The 21,728-nt window shown below is 36.5% G+C and overlaps 1 protein-coding gene across 5 annotated transcripts in view; it reads left to right on the top strand.

Moving 5' to 3' along the window:
• Positions 1–21,728, top strand: part of LOC110841259 (neurotrimin) — a 497,850-nt gene that overhangs the window by 255,344 nt on the left and 220,778 nt on the right. The window contains exon 1 of one of the 5 annotated variants that reach the window (XM_087343408.1): positions 7,685–7,907. The exons of the other annotated variants lie outside the window; for them this stretch is intronic. The gene's annotated coding sequence lies outside the window, so the exon portion shown is untranslated. Of the gene's footprint in view, positions 1–7,684; positions 7,908–21,728 lie in introns of those variants that run through there. 5 annotated transcript variants of the gene reach the window in all.

Here is a 21,728-nt window from a genome sequence, read left to right as displayed (position 1 = left end):
GTGTGACAAATATTGATTTTAAATGTCGTACCGTGAGAAACTATTGTAATTTCAGATCTCCCTTGTTATGGTTCCTAGACAGTAACTATCGTATGATCAATTTTCCATACTAGCTACGCTTACAGGTTACATTCATAAATAAAGTCTGTCCAAATTTTGGTGCATTCGCGAGAGAATTTTATCGATGTTACAAGATTAAAGTTACGTTCAAATTACAGACACTTTTTCTTGTCTGTGCAAAAACTCCGATTATTTACTTAAACAGGGTTAACCAGTTTAGCTTTGTAACCGTGGAATGTTGTGTTTTCTTCGCGGTACGGACCAAATTATTAAAGACTATCTTTTGATCCAAGGGGTTAATATAGATTACTAACTACTGACAAAATTAAACATGCACTTTATTTAAGGCGCAAGGCACTGATCGGTAATTAAGCTTTATGTCGGATATAATCACTTAAGTATTTAGCATCGCTAGGTTAATGAGGTTTCTCAAATTAAATAGCGTAATTATTTACAGTAGGAGGTCTGAAAGCAAGACATTTACTTTGAGGAAGCTGATAAGACTCTGGAGATATTCATTCAGCGTCTGTTTAGGGATAGTTCGTAAATGAGAAAGTTTTCTTCCGATAATGCACTTAATTAAGCGAAAGGTAACAGCTGAATGAAGACAACAAGAGGCCATACTCTCAGCCGCTTTAGATAAATTTTGAGAACTACAGGAAGGTCCATAATAAATTATACATTTACATTTTCTTCAGAAAAAATTTGTAATTTTAGAGGAAAAGTGGGTTAAGAATGAAAGTTTTAAATGGTCGATTTTGAGATTATTTTAATAAAGAACGTCCAGCGAAGCGTACGATGTCACAGGAAGATTCAGTGGGTCAGAATCATCTTTAACCCGTGAAGGAAAATGAACCAAACCACCACAGGTAGGTGAGATTTCTGGTTCTCACGGCGGGAGAAAAATATGATTTTCTGGGTTGTTGCACCGTGTAGTCTGGTAGAAGTTTTCCGACGTTTCAGAGGTGCTTGTTGCCTTTATTCTCAGGGTCCCGATGATGGAAGCAGCAAACACTTGAGACTCACTTTTTCAAACAACTGTAGAGATCAAATTCGTGTTTTCTCTGTCTGTATTTATACAAGGTAGTGTCTTAACCAATTAAACACAAGAAATGGTGAGAATAACACCACATGAGCTGAGTGATAATTTATTATTTATTTATTTAACGTAGAAAGAAATTAATAATCTGACGATCATCGGAGACTTTTCAGTGATAACGTAATAGATAAAATACACGGGCGATTTCACTGTATTGTTAATGCACACGAGGGATGCAATTTTCTCTAAATGGCAACGTGGCATTTTGAAATGCAGGTTACCATGGAGGAACGTATGTGCCCCATGGGAGCTGGAGATATTGCTGTGTTTCGCCTGTGTCGTGTTTTGATTGACTATGTTTTATCCCATTTAAAATGGCAATTTCAGCTTTTGGCCGTAGGCTGGAATATGACCTGGGTGTATATGACCTCAGTATTCGAAATTAGGGGTGAAAACCCTTTCGGCAACACTGCAACAACAAATGAACGTGCAGAGATATTTGAATGTAAAAGGATTTAAATGTATGTAGATCCAGCACAGTCTGTAACTAAGGTCATGTCGGAATGTTGATTGTGACTTTTCAAAAAGTTTGTTTATCAAGAATTACAAAAAGTTCTTTGATTATTTTTACTTAAGAACCAAACCTCCTGAGCCTATAACACGCAAACATGGGATTTGTGTCGAATTACAGATGCGTGGAACGTAATACGAAAATAAGTAACTAAAGGACGAACGGATGAAAGGAAGGAAAGAGATAAAGTTGAGAATGGAATAAGGGAAGGAAGAGGTCGAGATATTAAGATAAGAACAAATTCGTCTCCCGTTGAATTTCAACGGGTTATTTCCGCATACGTTAACATCGAGCCACTTTTTTCGACTCGCTGATGATGGAGGCAGCAAGGTCCTCTACTAGACTACGCGAAGCAGTAACTATCATCAAAATCTCACGAAAGAAATTCGTTCCTACGCAGTGCTACGTAGATCGCGTTTATCTTTGCGCAAAATAATCTCGTAATGTGTTGTTTCTTTAGACGATGACTGTACTCCACCTCGTTTTCTCTAACTTTAATGCTAACAAACCGGTAAGGGAAGGTAATGTACCGGATTCCTTATTTTTTTCCCTGAGCTTCGTCAAAAGCTCCTGGCTTCTGGTCTATTTGTTAAATAAACATGGCGATGCGCTATCAAAAGCTTGTGAAACCAACAACCTCCTCCCCCCTCCCGTTCTCCAACGGCTCAAGAGATGATGTTATATCTGTGTGTGTGTTTCTCTCATCTGTGACGAAATACCAATTTGAAACCTCAGTACACCTCCAGGTGATTTGCTTTAACGTGTATACGTGATCGTCACGAATCACACCCTGCTCAAACATCACCATTATAAACAAATATCAAAAGCAAACTCATTTTTTGTGGTTAATTTTAGGGTTCCTAAGGATTGTGAATTGTACGGTTTAATGCTGTACTTACAAGAACATATGTACGCAACAGAACCCATACGAATTTTAATTAGTAGTCGTCGAAATACAAAGAATTTCGATGACATAATAATATTATTATTATTAACTAATTCTGGAGTAATTGTATTTTTTCTACAGAAAAAAAGTCATGTCTATCACAGTCGTAACGTAGAGTGAGATTTATTATTAATTAGTTAATTTCTTGTGTTAAAATTGGTTGCTCAAGAAGACGGCTGTATTCTGGAATGATGAGACTTCCAGCCTTGTACAAGTTTACCGACGTTTTATTAGACTCTGCTGCCTCCATCATCAGGAAATTATGAAAAAAAAGCACTGTCTACTGCTTACAGAATTTTCATATTTTTGGTGACAAGTGAACTGACATTTTAATGTAACGAATTGGTATGCTGATATTTTATAAATGTATTTCGAACTTGCGTTGTCATAAATTTACGATTTCCGGTATCAAACTCTGCTTTCTGCATACATCAATAATTCTCGGGCAGAATGAAAGCAAATGCACGTACTAGGCAAACCAAAAACATTGCCTACATATGAACTAAGACAGAAATTAATGTTTGTAGTGTGGGTAGTACATTCATCCTTATTTGCTCTGACCCATTGTATTTTAATTCTAACGGTCGTCGAACGGACATATTCGCCCAAACTACTGTACTTCCAGTTCGGAGTACACAGGAGCGTCCGGCTGGCATTTGAGAGGTGCCCGGTTTGACCTCAATCAGTTGTCGATTGTTTTAATTTGTCTCAACCTGAGATTACCAATAATCAACGTCCTATAAAACTCACATACGACAGATACTATGTAACATCGTCAGTTGATATAACATCGTAGAAAAATTAAATAAGAACCATTGCCATCGATTATTATTGTAGTGTGTTTATAAATTTATAATTATCGTCTTTTCAATTGGTGTAGGTTATTTATTGAAGCTTTATCGACTGCATGTGTTATTTAATAGCGCGATGAGATGTAAATTGTAAGGGATTGGATAGGAGGACGTGGTCTGTGTCAACATACTTTCCCGGAATTTACCTTAAGGAAACAGTGAGTCCCTCGGTTAGGGTTTGCACACTAAAACAGGGTAAGAAAATACATTTATCGTGCTAGTATTTACTGAACGCCATTAGATAAAAATATTTATATTTATCCTTTGGGGTCCAATCATTTCCTTCTTCAGCTTGGGAACCAGCAGTTCAAAATTACTTTGAGTTTGGTGAAAATTGATGGTTTTGTATCTTGTTATAAAAATAAGAATTATTATTTTTAACCCCTTATACATACGACTACTAAGAAGGAACGTATAAAATTATGTGACCACGTGTTATGAAGTATTTCTAACCCTTTTTGCATCTGCAAGGAATTAATTATTTGGTTTTTCCGTCAAATCACAACGTATTTAAAATAATATAATTAAAATAATTAAAATATCATTCTGTGTTCCATAATTGTAATTGAGTTTTAAATTTATTAATATAATTTTACACCTGATGATGGTTTAATAAAACCGAAACATGTTGTAAATGTTCCAATTGTAAATCGATTGTTCGATATGGAACACAGAATGATATTTTAATTATTTTAATTATCTTATTTTAAATACATTGTGATTTGACGGAAAAACCAAATAATTAATTTTAATTTAATAAGTCACAATATGACGCAACTACAGTATCATCTTTTAGGAAATTATTCTTTGAATCTTATTTAAGTAATGTTCCTATTTCTAAACATTAGTTATGTTAAGACTTTTATGAATTTTTTTATCCTATATTCCTCTCAAAATGACCTTGGACGAGGGACAACTTAACTTTAGCTTCTCAGCTGTTGTTATGACACGTGACATTATTCTATCTTTACTTCCTGTAACTCTCTACCATTCTTTTGTTTTCCTTCTCTCTATTATTTATAATCTTCCTTGTTATCCGTGGTTTTCACACCTGTATTCTTCCTATCAGCTCGTTCTATCACCGTAAGACCAGACAGATCGATCTGTCAACGTAACACGTACATAAAAAATCTGTCGTATGGCGAAATATATTTGTTTTTGTTCGAAACCAAAAGTGAGGTGTATTGAAGCGAATCTTGTAATTTAAATTTTACAGCCCAAATAACACAGCAATATTCTTTGTAACGGTGAAAAGTGTTTATTGATGCAAGAAATTATGAAGCTCTGATCAAAAGCACAATAGGGCACACGTGTATAAAAGCCATTAAAATTTATGATATTGAAATTTTGAAATCGGTAAAAAAAAAAAAACCTTCGATGAAAATAATTATTAAATTGAAACCTTCGGAGAACAAAGTCTGAAATTGTAATTGTATTTGGGGAAATTGAGGCCAACATGTCTGCTTTTCTTATTTTTTTTATTGAATTAGAATTAATTACTCAGATTAAACAGTACATAATTTATTATTTGTTTTTGTGAATGTAATTTTCTTTCAGAACATTTCTAATAATTCATTGTCACTAAACAAATTAAGACGTCTGTATTCTGGGTTGTAGCACCGTGCATTCTGGTAGAAGTTTATCGACGTTTCAAAGGTCTTTGGTGCCATTATAATTTTCGTCCTGATGATGGAAGCAAAATGTGCCTCTGAAACGTCGGTAAACTTTTACCAGATTACACAGTGCAACAGCCTAGGAGACGCCATTTTCAAGTAAATTAATGAGGAAAGTTTTAGGATTTGCAGAACATCGGGTGATGTTGAGAATATCTGCTTTAAAGGAAACTGTAATCGTATATCTGATTCTAGAGGATTCTATTTTAAAGTAGGGTAATAAGGAGTGACGTGTTGTATTCCACGTGCCGGCGTTACGTTCTGCTGTTTCCAGGAACCTTGAAGCGATATCACTAACTGACTTAGGATCCCACGTACTTTATTGATGGAGGGGGCTTGTTCACTTGTACAGGACATAAGTTTGTGTTGGTTATTTAATTATTTCAATCAGTTCATCATTCTACACAAGTTTCATTCACTTGTATTTCCATGTTTCGTGCATTTTAACACCGCCATCTTACGAGAGAACTTTCCGTGTTGTAAAACTGACACAACCTAACGAAGTACTCAGTAAGATTTGAAATTATAACGTCAGCGAGAGTGAAGATATTTGCCTTCTGGCTTGTTGTGTCATGTATCTCGGTAGACGTTTCGCCGACGTTTCAGTCTTTCTGCCTTTATCTGCTTCTACTGGATTACACGGGCCAACATCCCAGATAAGTGTAACATGAAATTACCGACAAATTTTGCAAAATTGAAGATCTGACCCCGGGCGGGTTATGCATCACCTCCAGACGAAGTGTCTTTACGGATTTTTTCCGTAGACGACGCCAAGAACACGGCCAGTCCACCACTCGACACAAACATGTCAAGTGTTCTCATTCAGGGAATTTCTCATTAAAATTATTTATGAGTTGGTTGATTTTGAGTGGGATGTGTTGTTTTTGTTGTGTCCTTTTTTATTGTTTTGTTCTGTCTCTGTGTTGATGTATCTCATTGTATGTTGTGTCTTATGGTTTTTGTTGTGTCCTTTGTTTATTGTTTTGTTGTGTCTCATTGTGTTGATGTATCCCATTGTTTGTGTGTCATATTGTTTTTGTTGTGTCCTTTTGTTTATTGTTTTGTTCTGTCTCTGTGTTGATGTATCTCATTGTTTATTGTGTCTTATTGTTTTTGTTGTGTCCTTTGTTTATTGTTTTGTTGTGTCTCATTGTGTTGATGTATCCCATTGTTTGGGTGTCATATTGTTTTTGTTGTGTCCTTTTGTTTATTGTTTTGTTCTGTCTCTGTGTTGATGTATCTCATTGTTTATTGTGTCTTATTGTTTTTGTTGTGTCCTTTTGTTTATTGTTTTGTTCTGTCTCATTGTGTTGATGTATCTCATTGTTCTGTTCTGTCTCATTGTTTTGTATGTTATTGTAGGACACTGCCACCGGGTATAAACCCATTTGCAGTCAATAATAAATAATAATAATAATAAAATAACTGGTTACTGGCTGGATGTCCGAGGTTCGATTCTCGGCAGAGGTAGGCAAATTTTCTCTTTACCACCACGCCCATGCCATTCTTAGGTCCCATAGAGTCCTAGGTTTATTTTTCGGGAGTAAAACGACTGACTTTAAATCTGACCATTCCTTTCTGCCTAGTGATTAAGTTAAGAATGTGTGGAGATATACTTCACATCCCACTACATCTTCATGAAAAGATATTTTAACACAGAGACGACTACAAGGTGTGTTGATGTGGAGGAAATCTCCTTGTATTTAATGTATAAATGCTAGGTCGTGGCTGAACTTGGATGTCGTCACTCGGAGATAGATTCGTGGAACCAGGTGCACTACGAGTGTTGGACCTGACGTTAAATGTGCGTGTAGTCTTGTATTCGAGGGGGCTCAAGGTCGGAGGTGTTCGTCGTGTTTCTCAGTTCCTCCGAGCTGATGACAGGATGGTATCCTACCTTGAAATAATTCACCACCGTTTCTATCCGAATCCTTTCAAGATCATCATTCTCTCACTCTCTGAAGTTGATACAATGTCGTTAAATAGACTTTAAAAATTTACTTTTATAATGCTAACGAATCATGAGTAAGTCGGAAATTAGATAGGTCTTCAATTCATTTTTGAACGTTTTTGAGCGGACTGTACACACGTCGAGGAACTCGTTTATTCTCGACAATTCCTGCAAGTGATGAATCCCTTTAATCGGTTACCTCATTATTTTTACTTATTACTGTGATATAAAATCTATGCTGTTTTGTAAGCCAACAGCTGATATGGGGGTAGAGATTTGTTTGTATGTTAACCACTGGAAGAGATACTCCAGCCCCGCCAAAAATCACCAAAATAAAAATAAAGTTGTTTTTGGATTTGTACAAAAATATTGATATTCTAACCGCCACACGAATTTATAAAATTCGTAATGTATGAGAAGAATGTTTCTTTCCGTTGGTCACTTCCCCTCTGAGAGGGGAAGTAAAACAGCAGAATGCCCGTAAGCGATGAGTGTTGTAGCATGACGAGTGCATATGTACTCTGCCGTCCAGCATTTCCCATGATTCAATGCACACGTGGCGTTTGCAATATGGCTTTGGTTTTCAAGGTTAGTTGATTCGCGTTGTGTTCCTTCGATCCGTTTGACTTGTAAAGTGAAGTAGTTTTAACTTATATACAGAGTTTAAGATGACGTAAAACCTAAGTAATATATCTTTGTATCGTAAAACGTGTGCTGTGGTAGTTATATATAGTTTATAAAGTGTTAAAGTTGTGTGTAACAATTGTAACCTAAAAAAGGCAGAACTTGTTAACATTCTACAGCAGTGGATAGAAGGTAATGAATGATATTAATTACTACTAATGAATTTAGTTAATTTATCTTATTGATACTGGGTATGGTGTCATATTGCAGGGATAAACAAACATAGGCTAGAGGGCCAAAGACGTTTGTTTGTTCCGTGTTTACTGATGCAGTGATACTATACAAAACTGTCCACATTTTAACACCGAAATATGTTTCAGTGGGCATGAAGGGTAATGGAATTTCTGTATCTTCATGCTACTAAAAGACCTTGAAACATTTATTTTATTTTCCCTGTATTCACATATTAACTGTTGGCATTGCTACTGAAGTATGCACGACACGAAGTATTGATTAGATTGCTGCCAAATTCGGTTTGAACTGGAGGTAATGCGTTACGTTCTGGGATTTACGAACTTATTAATTGTATTTATATGAAAGACAATTGGCATAGCGACAATTAAAAATTACAGTTGGAAGGGCTGAAGGAAAGAGACCACTGGGTAGAACTAGGCGTAGATAGGAATGTGATATTGAAATTGATTTTAGGTGGGGGGGAGTTGGATTAGATTCACCTCGCTCATGATAGGGGTCGGTGATGGGCTCTTGTGATCACGGTGATGAACTTTCGGGTCTCATAAAAAATGGGGAATTTGCCGACAAGCTAAGCTTACTGTTATGTTTTCAAATAGGGCAGTGATTACGAAATTTTACATTTATTTTGTTCCTTATTTAGTTGAATGTTACTTACTGTGAAAATTAGATTAAAATGACGTGGTGGTTAAAATATAAAAATGTCAACAACTTATATCCTGATGTTACTTTCTGTGGGCCCAATTTTACAGAAAGTATCACGGAGTGTGGGAGTATCTTTATTGGCTAATACAATTAATACAGATGTGAGTGTCTTATTGGGACTGCTTAATCAGTATAATTAAATTATGTTTTTTTGGGGGGTGTGGGTATGAATCTGATCCTAATGGCTGTGAATAATATTAAGTCGGGATTTTAATCGTGTTTTCGAAGCGATACATAGTTTTAAAGACAACGTTCTATGACCTTAAATACAAAATCCCATTTAAAAAACGTTTAGAAACGGGGTCCTTACCTCCAAGAAAACACTTTATATCACATCATGAATGTGTTTTATTGGAATATTTGGCTGTTTATTTTGAAAAACAATTGAAACCCACATTTATATGCTGTAAACACCACGTAAAGTCCTGAACGTGAAATATCATTTTGTGTGTGTGTATATATATATATATATATATATATATATATATATATATATATAGTTTACACGGTGGTCTAGCGGTTAGAACGCTGGCCTTGTAATTCTGGGGTCTCGGGTTCGATTCCCGGCGGTGCCCGAATTTATAACTTGTGTTGGGCAAGGCCGTGGTCTAGGCAACACGGAGTTTTCCTCCGTGGCATCCCAACAATTACTCCATTCACACACAGAAGAAGGCAATGGCAAACCACTTCTGGATCATCTGCCAAGAACGTATATGAACAGGTCCCAGTCCGAGAAAAGGATGGAAGGATCCTGTTCATATGGACCTGTCGTCAGACAGAACACTAAATAAATAAAAATATATACATAGTTCACGAGAGACTCGGATAAAGGAATTTTTTTTCGTGTGAGTGGAAATATCAGTAGAATGCATTTTACTGCTCTAATTATTAGAATCGATTAATCCTCTGAAGACCAATGGTAAGTGTGTAGGTTATATCGAACCATATGGGTTTTCAAAACTTGTATAAGGATAATATTTGTATAATCTAATATTCGTGGGGGTGTAACTTAAATTGCATTTGCCTCGTGTTTCGATATATCGAGTTATATTTCGCTCGCAGAAAATAGATGCCACTTACATGCACTGCATGTCGCTAGATTGGTGAGACTTTACCTAGAAATGTAATAAGAGTTCGAGTTTAGCGTAAAGATCGATTAAAAGAAATCGATACGAATCGAAATGAAATTTCTTGCACTGTTGGTAATCCTCATCAGTAATCATGGATTTCCGTTATGTTATTTGGTGTAATTAATGTACGAACAGACACACAGATGTTTTCTCGAGTTTGCATTCACTTCGTATATTTCAAATACAGGAAGCAGATAGTTTAAATGTTACTTAATTTACATTAACTTTAACAAACGACGACGAATTCGCAATTTCTAGGCATTCCAGACAGTCAGGAGATGTTCAGACTGTAATTCACATAAATTTACCCTGAAGATGGCAACTGTAATGTCCGACGAAACGTTGGGTAGAACTCGGTATTCTACGCGGCTCACATACGTCACAGAATATGAAAATCGATGTTTCTTCTAGATTGTTGCTTGTTGCCCGGTAGAAGTTAACAGACGGTACGTCCTTAGTTAGAAATAAAGTATAATTAATTTTGAGAGGATGGTAATCGATGTCCATTGATTTCCACGCCATTTCTTCGACCCTAAGTTTATTATCGTGTTAAATAATAACGCTATGCTAGCCACAGAATAACTGTGAAGTTTAAGGAGACTTCAAGTTTGATTCACCTCAGGCTGTCTTGAAAAACCCATCTACATACAGTTTTAAGGTAGTGATAAAGTTTGATGGATGTGCTTAGTGAGGTTTTTGCAGTGTACAGTGTTTCTCTGTGTAGTCTACCTTCCCGGCGAAATTATGTTTACCAAACGGTCATGAAATACCCTTTTTTTTTAATTAATCTCGTTCACATGTACCCAATTAGATTTTGTAACTGATATACAAATCCTTGTCTGCGAGCTTCAGACGTGGGCAGAAATATTTTCTTTTTGCACAGATATTTTTGGAATTTAATACGACAGACTTAACGTGTTTAAGCAAATGACCACAAAAATACAGCCACGAAGATATTTAAAATAATGTAAAGGAATTAGATCTGGCAAATGGTTCGAATGGAAAGTACAGAAAATGATAGGAGTATGAAAAACTTACCCGGTAGATTTTTATCTACAGGGTGATCCACATATTTTTAAATCCACGCCATCTCATTATAAGATGCGTGCAACAGAATAATTCGTGACAATATATGACGTTCTGGGTCCTTGTAAGCCCTTCCCTTAACCTGTCTGTTGCCTAGTTTGTTGAATTTCGTAATCTGTGTACTGTAGCTGTGGTGTGTTTATTTACGAAATAGATTTGCATCTTCTATGTAGCGGCGGCCACGAGTTTAAAGACTGCCTCTGTACTGTTCTGAACGCGGGTTCGAATCCCACTCGAGACATTTATGTCGGCGTTTGAGTATGTTGTGTGTCGTCCTCTGTAGGTGGATTCCTTGTCATTGGCTAACCCTTCATCCAGGGACACCTTACTGTTGACTACGTAAACATGGATTCGAAGACAGAACGTACTTCAGTGGACCATATGCTTTGTAGAAAGGCATCTTTAAGAAAGTGGTCTGTATCAGCAGGAAACTTACTTAAACCTAAGTAAGATTTGAGGTTTTTACGGTTGTGAGTTTCTGAATACCGCTGTCTTCCGCAGGTCATTGCTGCCTCAATCATCACTTTTCTCCCTGATGATGGTAGCAGCAAGGACCTCCGAAACGTCGGTAAAATTCTACACGGCTCTACAACCCAGAAGACAGCCATTTTCAGACTTAAACTTTTCCTTCTTCAAAACGCTGGAATCTTTTACAGGTTCTTCTCGATTGTTTTTTTGTATTTGTATTGAACACGTAATATGGAATTAAGTGAACTGTCTTAATTGTTTTAAATGAATGTATCCTAGTTTTGTTTTGTTATTCAGTTGTGTCGCTATTTTTAACTTAGAACGGAGTGAAATTGTTATAATTCGTATTAATTAGAATTCCATTGCCGGTTGCTTAATGTCGCAGGTTAGATTTAGTTTTGCAGAGGAGTTATCGATATTCTGCTGATTATCGGAATTTGTACAAGTGTCTGAATGTTATTATGTGGACGTTTGCCACAACAGAAACTCTGTGTTCTGTTTGTTACGCCTACAAGTTACAAAACGTAAACCCAAATTCATTAAAATGAAACACGTTTTTGTGATGTATTTACGAGTTTATTCTTTGACGGATATGAGAGTGGGTGGTCCATGCAGCAGCGCCTCTGTAATCACTGAACTGTATTATATTAATACGTGAATGGACTCGCAAATGAATTCGTCCGCACGAACATTGGAATTGCTAGTCACAAACTGCTATAAATAATCCGCGTAGTTTCCTTCTTTTTTTGTCATTTTGTTTAATATATTAAATTAATAACTACAGCTCATTGATATGCTATTTTGAATTTTGTTAATTAATGTATGATGCTGTTTTTTTTCTGACGTGAAACATGGTTAAATATACGAAGGGGAGAGAGAGAGAGGGGAATAACTAAAGAAGGATGAGGTATATAAAGAGTGAAGAAAGAAAGAAGAAGACGGGGAGAATGGAGGGATAAATAAATAATGTTGGAGACACAAAAATTAATGGGAATTACAATGCAAAATGGGATTTATAAATCGAAAGATGAGTGAAAAATATTGACAATTATCAACCATAATTGAGTTTTAAGTTCTTAGATATATTTTACACCTGATGATGGTTTTATAAAAACTGAAACATGTTGTGTAAATGTTCCGAAATGTAAATCGATCAATCGATATGGAACATCAATGATATTTTATTATCTTAATTATAAGAAATTTTAAAATATTGTGATAAGACGGATAAAATAAATAATTGTTATAATATTCACAATATGACGCAATTACAATATTTTATGAAAAATATTGAATTAAGATGAACACAGACAAGTGAAGGAACTGAGAAAGAATGTAAGAATAAGAGACAAAAGGATTTGATAGAGATGGGGGAAAAAATACTTTTTTAATGAGTGAGGAAATTTGACAGTAACTCCCACGCGTCGTTAAAGTTCACAGGCACAGACGACGCAACCACGGAAATCAAGCCAAGCGCTCAATTTAATACACCAACTCCTGTCCAATCATCGTCCAGTGAGGTGTATCATAAGTATGGTTCTGTAAAGTACATAACTTTTATTCTCTGTAAAAAAATAACCCATAGTGTTTTGATTTGTATTATATGAGTTAATTTGTTTTTCTTGGCACTGATGATGGCCTCTTGAGGTCGAAACGCGTTTGGCATTAGTGTCATTCATAGTTTAAGCAGTTTTGTGCATGATTTATATTTAGGAAAATTGAGTTAGTTGAATTCAAAAAAAAAAACATTAAAGTATGTAAACGTTGGGGTCTGAGGTTCTCATGGCTGTGAACACGGTTATGTTCTGGATTTTGACGCAGTCTGTAATCACAGGTAGATACCAGCGTCTCAAATAAACATAATCTCCATCTCCAGGACTAAAGACTATCCTCATATTTCGCTTTTTTAATATTATTATTATTATTCTGTCAAATACCATTGTTTTATAAGTTGTTACGTATGACAAAATTTATAGTGAGATTGTGGTCCGACGGTGTCAGAAATGAAATGCAGTCGACCTACTGTGTTCTGTATTTTAGACGTAATGTTTTGTGATAATAATTCGTTGTATGATTTGAAAGTCACACATGCCCAGGTTTCCAGTTTGCGTCCGTGTGATTCTGTGACCCGGAGGCCCTCTGTGTAACAGATGAGCGATTGAGGAGAGACACCGTTCCCGTCCGCCCTGGAACAGATCCCAGTTGCCTGGCGATCATTTAGTTTGACGTGCTACACCTCTCTGAACTACCAAATCTTGCGACAGGCCGGAACCCCCCCCCCCCCCCCCACCACCACCAATTATTCGTTCATTTAAAAAGTTTAACGTGTTGCGTAAAAACTCCTTGGAATCATACAAACGAGCAATGAAAGATAACTTAATACATGATTCAGCGAACCTTTTTCGACTATTGAACTTGTACGACGTCGAATGGTAATGCAAGTTGTCCGCGTTATTAATTAAATTACGATTTCATTATCTCAGGTGTGGAACGGTAGGATGATTTATAAATAGGTCTAATTAACAGGAAATTACGTGTAACTGAAATATAAGCCTATATGGCGAAAGGTAAGATCAATAAATATTAAAATGTATAGGGAATATTTCGAGGGCGTACGTATATTAAGTCGGATAACGTATTGAAGACGGCGAGGTGGATAAACGTTTATAGGTTAATCCAATAATAAATTTTACGAGGAGCAGGGATTATTCTTGTTTATTTTTGTCAAAATTTTGTATTTTATCTTTTCAAAATTCATCATTATAATCGTAATAATAATATTGTGTTCTTTTATGAATGTGAGTGAGATTTTTCTTATTTTTTTTTTTTAAGAATTAATAACACGCGGAGATAAATTGTAATTTAGAATTTTCCTAGTGGTTCCGAACTGAAGACTAATTGAATACGACACACTCAATTCTACTAGGCCTACAGGTGTTACCAATGTGTGGTCACATACAACAGGTGAATGTTATTAACTTGGCCAGCGATCACCACATGATTTACCTATACAGTAAGACATCCCTCTGACACTTGACCTTGAAATGTAAAAAACAAAAGATTTCGCGTGTTACAATAAAAGTTATGCAACGCTCTGAGGTCGGACATCGAGTGGTTTGTCCTGTGTCTCCGAGGAGTGTAAAAGCACGAAGTTCGTGTCCACACGTCAACTTAATCCCGCATAGTCTGGGACACGGCCGCGTTCTATCCCCTTACCCAACGTATCAACGCTAACCAAAGAGTCTACTGTGTGAAAACAGAAGGGCCGAAAATGCAATGCATATTAAGTAGCTGAGGCAGGGGTTAGCAAGAAGTAGCAACCCCCTTCCCCGGCTGCGAGTATCAGAGCCGTTTCAGCCCCTGGTGATGAAGTACGGTACTTAAAGCCTGTAGAAACATCGACACATTTCGCCAAAAATTATTAGTATGATATTTTTTTGCAAATGTTGGCAGTAAGTGTAAGGTTGAGGGTGTTAACAGGTAGTGACTGAAGGCGAACTACGTGTGTTTCGGTTGACCTGATGTGTTCTATACTGTCGGAAGTATTTCAAAGTAGCCGGAGGACTCCCACCCGCGTCCACAGACGAACAAAATATGGATCGTCCTCAAAAGTGTGGGGTAACTGCTTCGGAAAATCGCGCAAGACTGGGTTATGTGACGCGCGGGGGGGGGGGGGGAAATATGAATTGTGTACAGAATTTCTATTTTATCTGAGTGTCAGAGTTTAATATATAAACAGTCGTCGCTTAATTTTGTCAAAAATGTAATCCGTCCTTGAGTTTGTGTTTTCTTACGCTCGTCATATAATTAATAATAACTGGAATGTGTCTTGAAAAATATAAGAAGAACGACTTGTCGCTGTAACTCATTGGCCCAATCTACTCTTTAATTAATTAAACATGCTCTGGAATTTAATTCAAGAATCTTTAAACTTACCAATTTCTTGCATGAGATATTTTGCTTATAAATAATGGCACTTTTTTTAAAAAAAAAATTGTTGACTGCTGGTTAAGTGTTTTCGTAATCTATAAATAATTAACCTTCTAAAAAACAGAAAATATTTATCAGCCTACAAGAGCTCTGAAAAATGGTGATTGGTTACTAAATAATTATCAGTTCGTAATTTGCTTATTTATATGACCGTCGCTTGTAACTCCAAAGAGACTTGTATGGAACACGTGACATAGCATTAGGTGGTCACTAGATACTCCCACTTGATAGGACGAATTGAATACATTTTTGTATTTCTTAATTTCTTCCAGTCTAGTATTGATAAATAAAAATAATTGCGATTAATTAATCTGAGGATTAATAATAATCACTACCAGCGAAGCAGTTGGTGAGCGATATCGGGGCATTGCACAACGCCGACCATCAGATTATCTAAGTCAACAATATAGCGTTGCTACGCTGCGAGATGCAAGCTGTCTTCACTCGCCAGATTTTCACTATTCGTGTTTCAGCGTTGTATGATATTTCTGTGACCTTGAAACTTAAGTGTTTTGTGATGGTTACTCTAGCGTTGTTATGGCAGTTAAATCTACTACAGTCGATGCAGCTTGTGGTAGTAGACTTCTGGTAGGGAAAATGTCACTTGGATGTCTAATAAGAGATGGTGTGGGGATTAAAGGTAGATTGAAGTACTGAATCAAAAGAAATGTTAAGATTTCGAGTTTTGTTTTATCAGAGTTAATCATTCGGTTGAAAACTCGGTTAAGAATGCGGAATATTAAAAAAATATTTGTGATTGTTTATTGCAATTTCGGGATATAAACGTTACAGTAAAGTTACTAGATCATATATGCGCAGATGTCAATTATACTGCACCATCAATGTTTATAATTAGTCCACAGGTGGTATTTTTCCTCCGTATAATAATCGCTGGCCTTGTAATCCTGGGGTCTCGGGTTCGATTCCCGGCGGTGCCCGAATTTATAACTTGTGTTGGGCAAGGCCGTGGTCTAGGCAACGCGGAGTTTTCCTCCGTGGCATCCCAACAATTACTCCATTCACACACAGAAGAAGGCAATGGCAAACCACTTCTGGATCATCTGCCAAGAACGTATATGAACAGGTCCCAGTCCGAGAAAAGGATGGAAGGATCCTGTTCATATGGACCTGTCGTCAGACAGAACACTAAATAATAATAAGATGAGGTGGTCTAGCGGTTAGAACGCTGGCCTTGTAATCCTGGGGGTCTCGGGTTCGATTCCCGGCGGTGCCCGAATTTATAACTTGTGTTTGGCAAGGCCGTGGTCTAGGCAACACGGAGTTTTCCTCCGTGGCATCCCAACAATTACTCCATTCACACACAGAAGAAGGCAATGGCAAACCACTTCTGGATCATCTGCCAAGAACGTATATGAACAGGTCCCAGTCCGAGAAAAGGATGGAAGGATCCTGTTCATATGGACCTGTCGTCAGACAGAACACTAAATAATAATAATAATAATAATAATAATAATAATTTGTGATGGCGGGGATGATTCACGGTGTTAAAGACGACGAAGTAACCGCGTAGATTGACTTTGTTATTTGTTTTTGTCAGGTATCTGTTTCTAGTATTCATTATTCTGACAAATTCCCCCCCCCCCCCTGGGTTTCCTCAGATCCTCTGCTTCTGAAGTACCTTTTTTTTTCAATTCACATTTCATAAACGCCGCCTCGTCTCATTGGATGATGTCTGACTTCTGGAGTTAAAACGCTGTTATCTGTCTGTAGTAGTAGTTTATTCTGTTAAGACCATTTTGTGGGCTTTATAGAATAATATTTCGTAATTAAATAATGATTTTATTTTTGCGATCTGTTTTGTTACACTTATCTGTAAAATGTGTTTTAAGAAGGGTTTTCTCGTCATTGCTGAAAGGCAGATTTATAGTTATTATAATAATCAATCAATCGATATCTAGGACTGTGACTGCGCGGATGTGAGAGTTTAATAATTTCTTACCGAGTCTAACAACCATCTGATTATTTCGCTTTAGTTCCCCTGGCTCGTGCGAAAACGTCTCCGACAGTCGTGTGAATCGTGTAGTCTAAACAAGTCTCTGCAGGGGCTCAATTTTAATTAAAGCAGCAGGAATTTCATAACCAATATGATCTCTACCCATGCGACACCTTTTTTTTTTTGTGGAATCGTATTCTATTCAGAATGAAACTAGGACCAAACCAACTGCGAGTAAGTCATCTCGATAATTTTATCGTTTTATTTGAAGCTACTATGAAGTTATTAATTAACCACCTTTGTATTGCCTACTACAGTCGAAAGCGATTTCTGTTCGGGCAGATTTAGGCGTAATATCGTTGTTAATCAAGTCATATTTTTCCCACTTGTGTGTGATAATTAAATATGAACATAAATTAAACCACCTCCTCTTGCAATGGATCGATTTTCCTTCCAGCGAGCTCTTTAAAAATGTCTAAAAGTTATTCATAGTTCGGAACTGGCCACAGGGCGTTATGTCTACAAGCAGATGGAGAAAAAGTACCTTTGATGTTTAGGCGTTGGTACTTTGTTTCAGACAGTTAATCTCCAATGACAAGCTTCCTGTTTGTCATGGGTTTATAACCTGGGGTCCGAGGGTCGCACGTGGCCCTCGATACCTCATTATGCGGTTCGTTACGTAGTTTGGGAATCAGCCAATCCCATAGGTGCAAATTAAAACAAAAGATTGTTCTTCGTGGCCTTATAACGTTAAATGGGAGTTTCTGCGAGAAGGTACGTGTTAACGTTGTTCCAGTCACGTGACATTTAACAAATCCCGTTGTGTATTAATAAGTAAAATGTTATAAAATTAAAAAAAAAGTTGACTCGAAATCAAAAGTGTTTGTAAGCTGAAAAGGGACGTCTTTAGAATAAACCGAGTTGCGTGGTGAATTACGTCTGTTATCCGTTCTCAGTTGACTCTACTAGCTCAAGAGAAAAGGTTTCCGATTGCTCTACACGACTTTATTAATTTTTTTTTTTTGCGATTCTCCGCAAAAAAATATATATGAATAGCCAATGCGGCTTGCGGTAATTTAAAGTTTGCCGACCCCCCCCCCCCCCCCCCGTGGTCATAATAAACCTAGCCAGTCAGTGTTTGCAATATTGACACTAAGTTTATCAAGAGACTCAGACGAACGAGTTTGAGAGATCGATTTCCGAAGAAGGTACACATTCTTCGTGAATTGTCTGTATTGGCTTCAATAAATATCCACGCTTTCTCTGGATGTTCCCGTATTTTCTTTCCCCTGTCCGTGTACAAATGCACTGTTGCGTTTACCATTGGTAATAGCTGTACTTATTTAAACTGTTCCTCTGTTGTCCTGCGTTTTATCGATTGTTTAAAATAAACCTGTTTAATAATGAAATGTAGAATGTATGCAGTAGGCTTATAAGAACGAGAAATGAATACGAAATTTTTACTTGAAAAATGTTAACAGAGAAGATTGTTAAACCAGACGCAGAATGGAGGATAATATTAAAATGGATAAAATAATTTAAAATATGAGATCGTGTTTGTGTATGCGGCACTCAACAACCGGGTGTTATGAAAGCTGGGACATTATTTGCGTGATGTGTAGTTTCGTGTTTCTTAATTTTGAATTCTGTTCAACAGCAGTTCACTTCACCTCGATAGCTTGTGGTGTTTTTTTTCTTCGGAACTTCAAGGGAACGCTCAGAGACCGAGAATACAGTGTAGTCTCGTGTCATGACGTCATAATATTGTCGCCTTCGTCCGCATGTCGTGTTGATTGTAAAAAAGTATGAAGTTGAACATGGTAAATGTATGTTAGACATATTCATGTCATGGCAGGTGTCCATCTATGAGACGTTATCCTCTTTGCCTCTAAACTTTTTATGGACCATTAGATCATTGAAGGACTGTCTAGTGCGGAATAAACATACACACACCAAAAGTTAAATAAATCTGTGTTCAAAATGATCTCGTAGGACAGAGACAGAAGTTTGAGGGTAACCTCAGCAATAACAAATTAAAAAACTGGGGGATGTTTTGTTAAAAAACGTTTCACCCCCTCACCCTCTTGTTTGTTACATCATATAGCAATATCTTAAGGTAACTTCTGTGTTTGTACGCGTGTCAAAAGCGGAAATCTTTTCCTGCAAACCTTTCCGTTAGTTCCATCTCTCTACTTAGATTAAACACATTTTTCTGCGAAAATACTATTTATACATCTGTTTATAGTTTGGTATTGCGTCACAGCTCTCGAAGTTTAGCGCAGACTAAAATTAAAGTGGTTGGAAAATGTTTGGTGACGTTAAAGAATGCTTCTTTCGTTGAGGCATTGCAAATGGGATTTTTCACGAAAACAGAAATTCTTTCGAGGACGTGGAATGTACTAGAGATGTATACTTCAAATATAAGCTTAGTATGTCGAGTCTGAATCGCGAAATAAGTACAGAAATTTACGTAAAATGCTCTTAGATTTGGAGAATTTTTTTCTCTGGTAGGAAGATAAGTACGGAGTGTCTTAAAATTACGCCTTCCCCTCAGTGTTCGAAGAAATAGGAGGGGTGGGGTGGGACAGGAGACGATGTTTCGTTGTAAACAGTGTGTTATAGGCGACTCATAGTCCCGAACACGTCAGATGCCTGAGTGGCTATTACAGTGTTGTTATCTGCAGACTTTTCTTTTATTACTGAGTCCGAAAAGAATCCGTAAATATTAATAACATTTTTACTAACTGCAACTATGTGGAAATTTCAGGCGCATCCACAGATAAGTTATAAAATTCGCCTGTATGCCTCATTGTCTGTTAGTTCTCATGTAACAACTTAAAAAAGACTACGGAAGGATTTGTTTTATGAAATTTGATATAGGATAATTTTTCTGGAATTTGTCATATATATATTTTGCAATTTGGCATGACACTATTTAAATTTATTGTTTTTTTAAATTATAATAATATTTTATAAAACTTCTTAGATTGTATTTATAAGTCAAGTGAACTGAGTACGATCAATTTATACACGGACATTACTCAGTTATATTCACACGTACACACACACAGACGATGATACGAGCTCAGTAATTTTAGTAGCGTATCAGGGAAATGTAAATGTTGAAATCTCTTTGTAACTGTGCGCCTTTTAGTTCATTTGCGTATATTATCATGCGCGTTTTACGTCTATACTCCCCTCTGTTTGCTGCATTTAAAGCTTAATGTTTATAAATGCAAATGTCTGTTTTGTGTTGATATTTCCATACGTGAAGACTAACCTTTTTATGCAACAGTTCCTCTGCAACACTATTTCCTGCAGTGTTGATTAGTGTTCTTGGTGGCAAATAGTTCACCTGACTTATTAGTAGTAGACATTACAAGGGAATTTAAAGAAATTAATGTTAGCTAGCAAGCATCTATAATTATAAACTCAGTGTGTAATTTTTAAAAATCTGCTCGACTTAGAATGGCTCAGATATAAGCTACCTCTCGAGAGTAGGCCTAAATTCATTTTAAAAATTGTTTCACAATAAAATGTGGGATATATTTTTCCTCAAAATTATTATGAAAAACTCAGGAGCGAAGTGTTTTACTGACGGTAGTTCAAATGTAAATAAGACTTGTTATCTTCAGAAATCGTCAGGTACAAATGAAATTATTGTTTATTATATATTTATCACTAACTACTGTAAAGAGATGAGTGATGATAAATAATTGTTTCTTTCTCGAGTTTCTATGGTGATAAAGCTGTTTTGACTACACATGTGATTGTTTTGTGTTGGGAGCCAGTGCTCCAGTCTGGATTTCTCCAGTCCATCCTGATTAAATAAAAGGATAGCCCTTCTGTTATGGAACTAGTGGTTCTTAAATAATTTCCAGTGGATCATACATTTTCATATCATTCTATGCATAACCCTACACATAAGATTTTCGTCAAATAACTTACGATGTAGCAAAAGAATCCTATAAATTTTCTCTGAAGAGATTTCTTCTGTCTTAAAGCTTTTCAGTGTGATTGGTCATAGTTTTTTTTATTCTCTGGGACTGAATATAGTTTCACCGTTGGAACCAAGAGCCAAGAATGCCCTCCTAATACAATTTTCTAAAATTAAACAAATGCTACTTCAAATAAAATACATTAATTTATTTGAATTTTGATTTCGTTTGAGTTGATTTATGCCTGTTCTAGATAACACATTATCCCTTTAAAGCCGAACTTCGTCGAAATAGTATTTAATAATTCAGTCCGTACCGCGAAGAAAACACAGCGCTTCACCATTACAAAGATTAACTGGTTAACGCTGTTTAAGGAAATGATCGTTACGTATTACTGTTAAAGCAGATATGACATAAATATTACCTATTTTCTTTAAAAGGTTAATCATTAGGTTAACATTATATGTAGGTTATGACATGAAACACAGGT

The sequence above is a fragment of the Zootermopsis nevadensis genome, unplaced genomic scaffold (genome assembly GCF_977971745.1).
Source record: "Zootermopsis nevadensis isolate Lab colony 2312 unplaced genomic scaffold, Znev_1.0 Znev_ptg000005l, whole genome shotgun sequence".
Taxonomy (NCBI): Eukaryota; Metazoa; Arthropoda; class Insecta; order Blattodea; family Termopsidae; genus Zootermopsis; species Zootermopsis nevadensis.
Note: the sequence above shows the minus strand (reverse complement) of the source record. Positions and strands in the feature narration are given on the sequence as shown.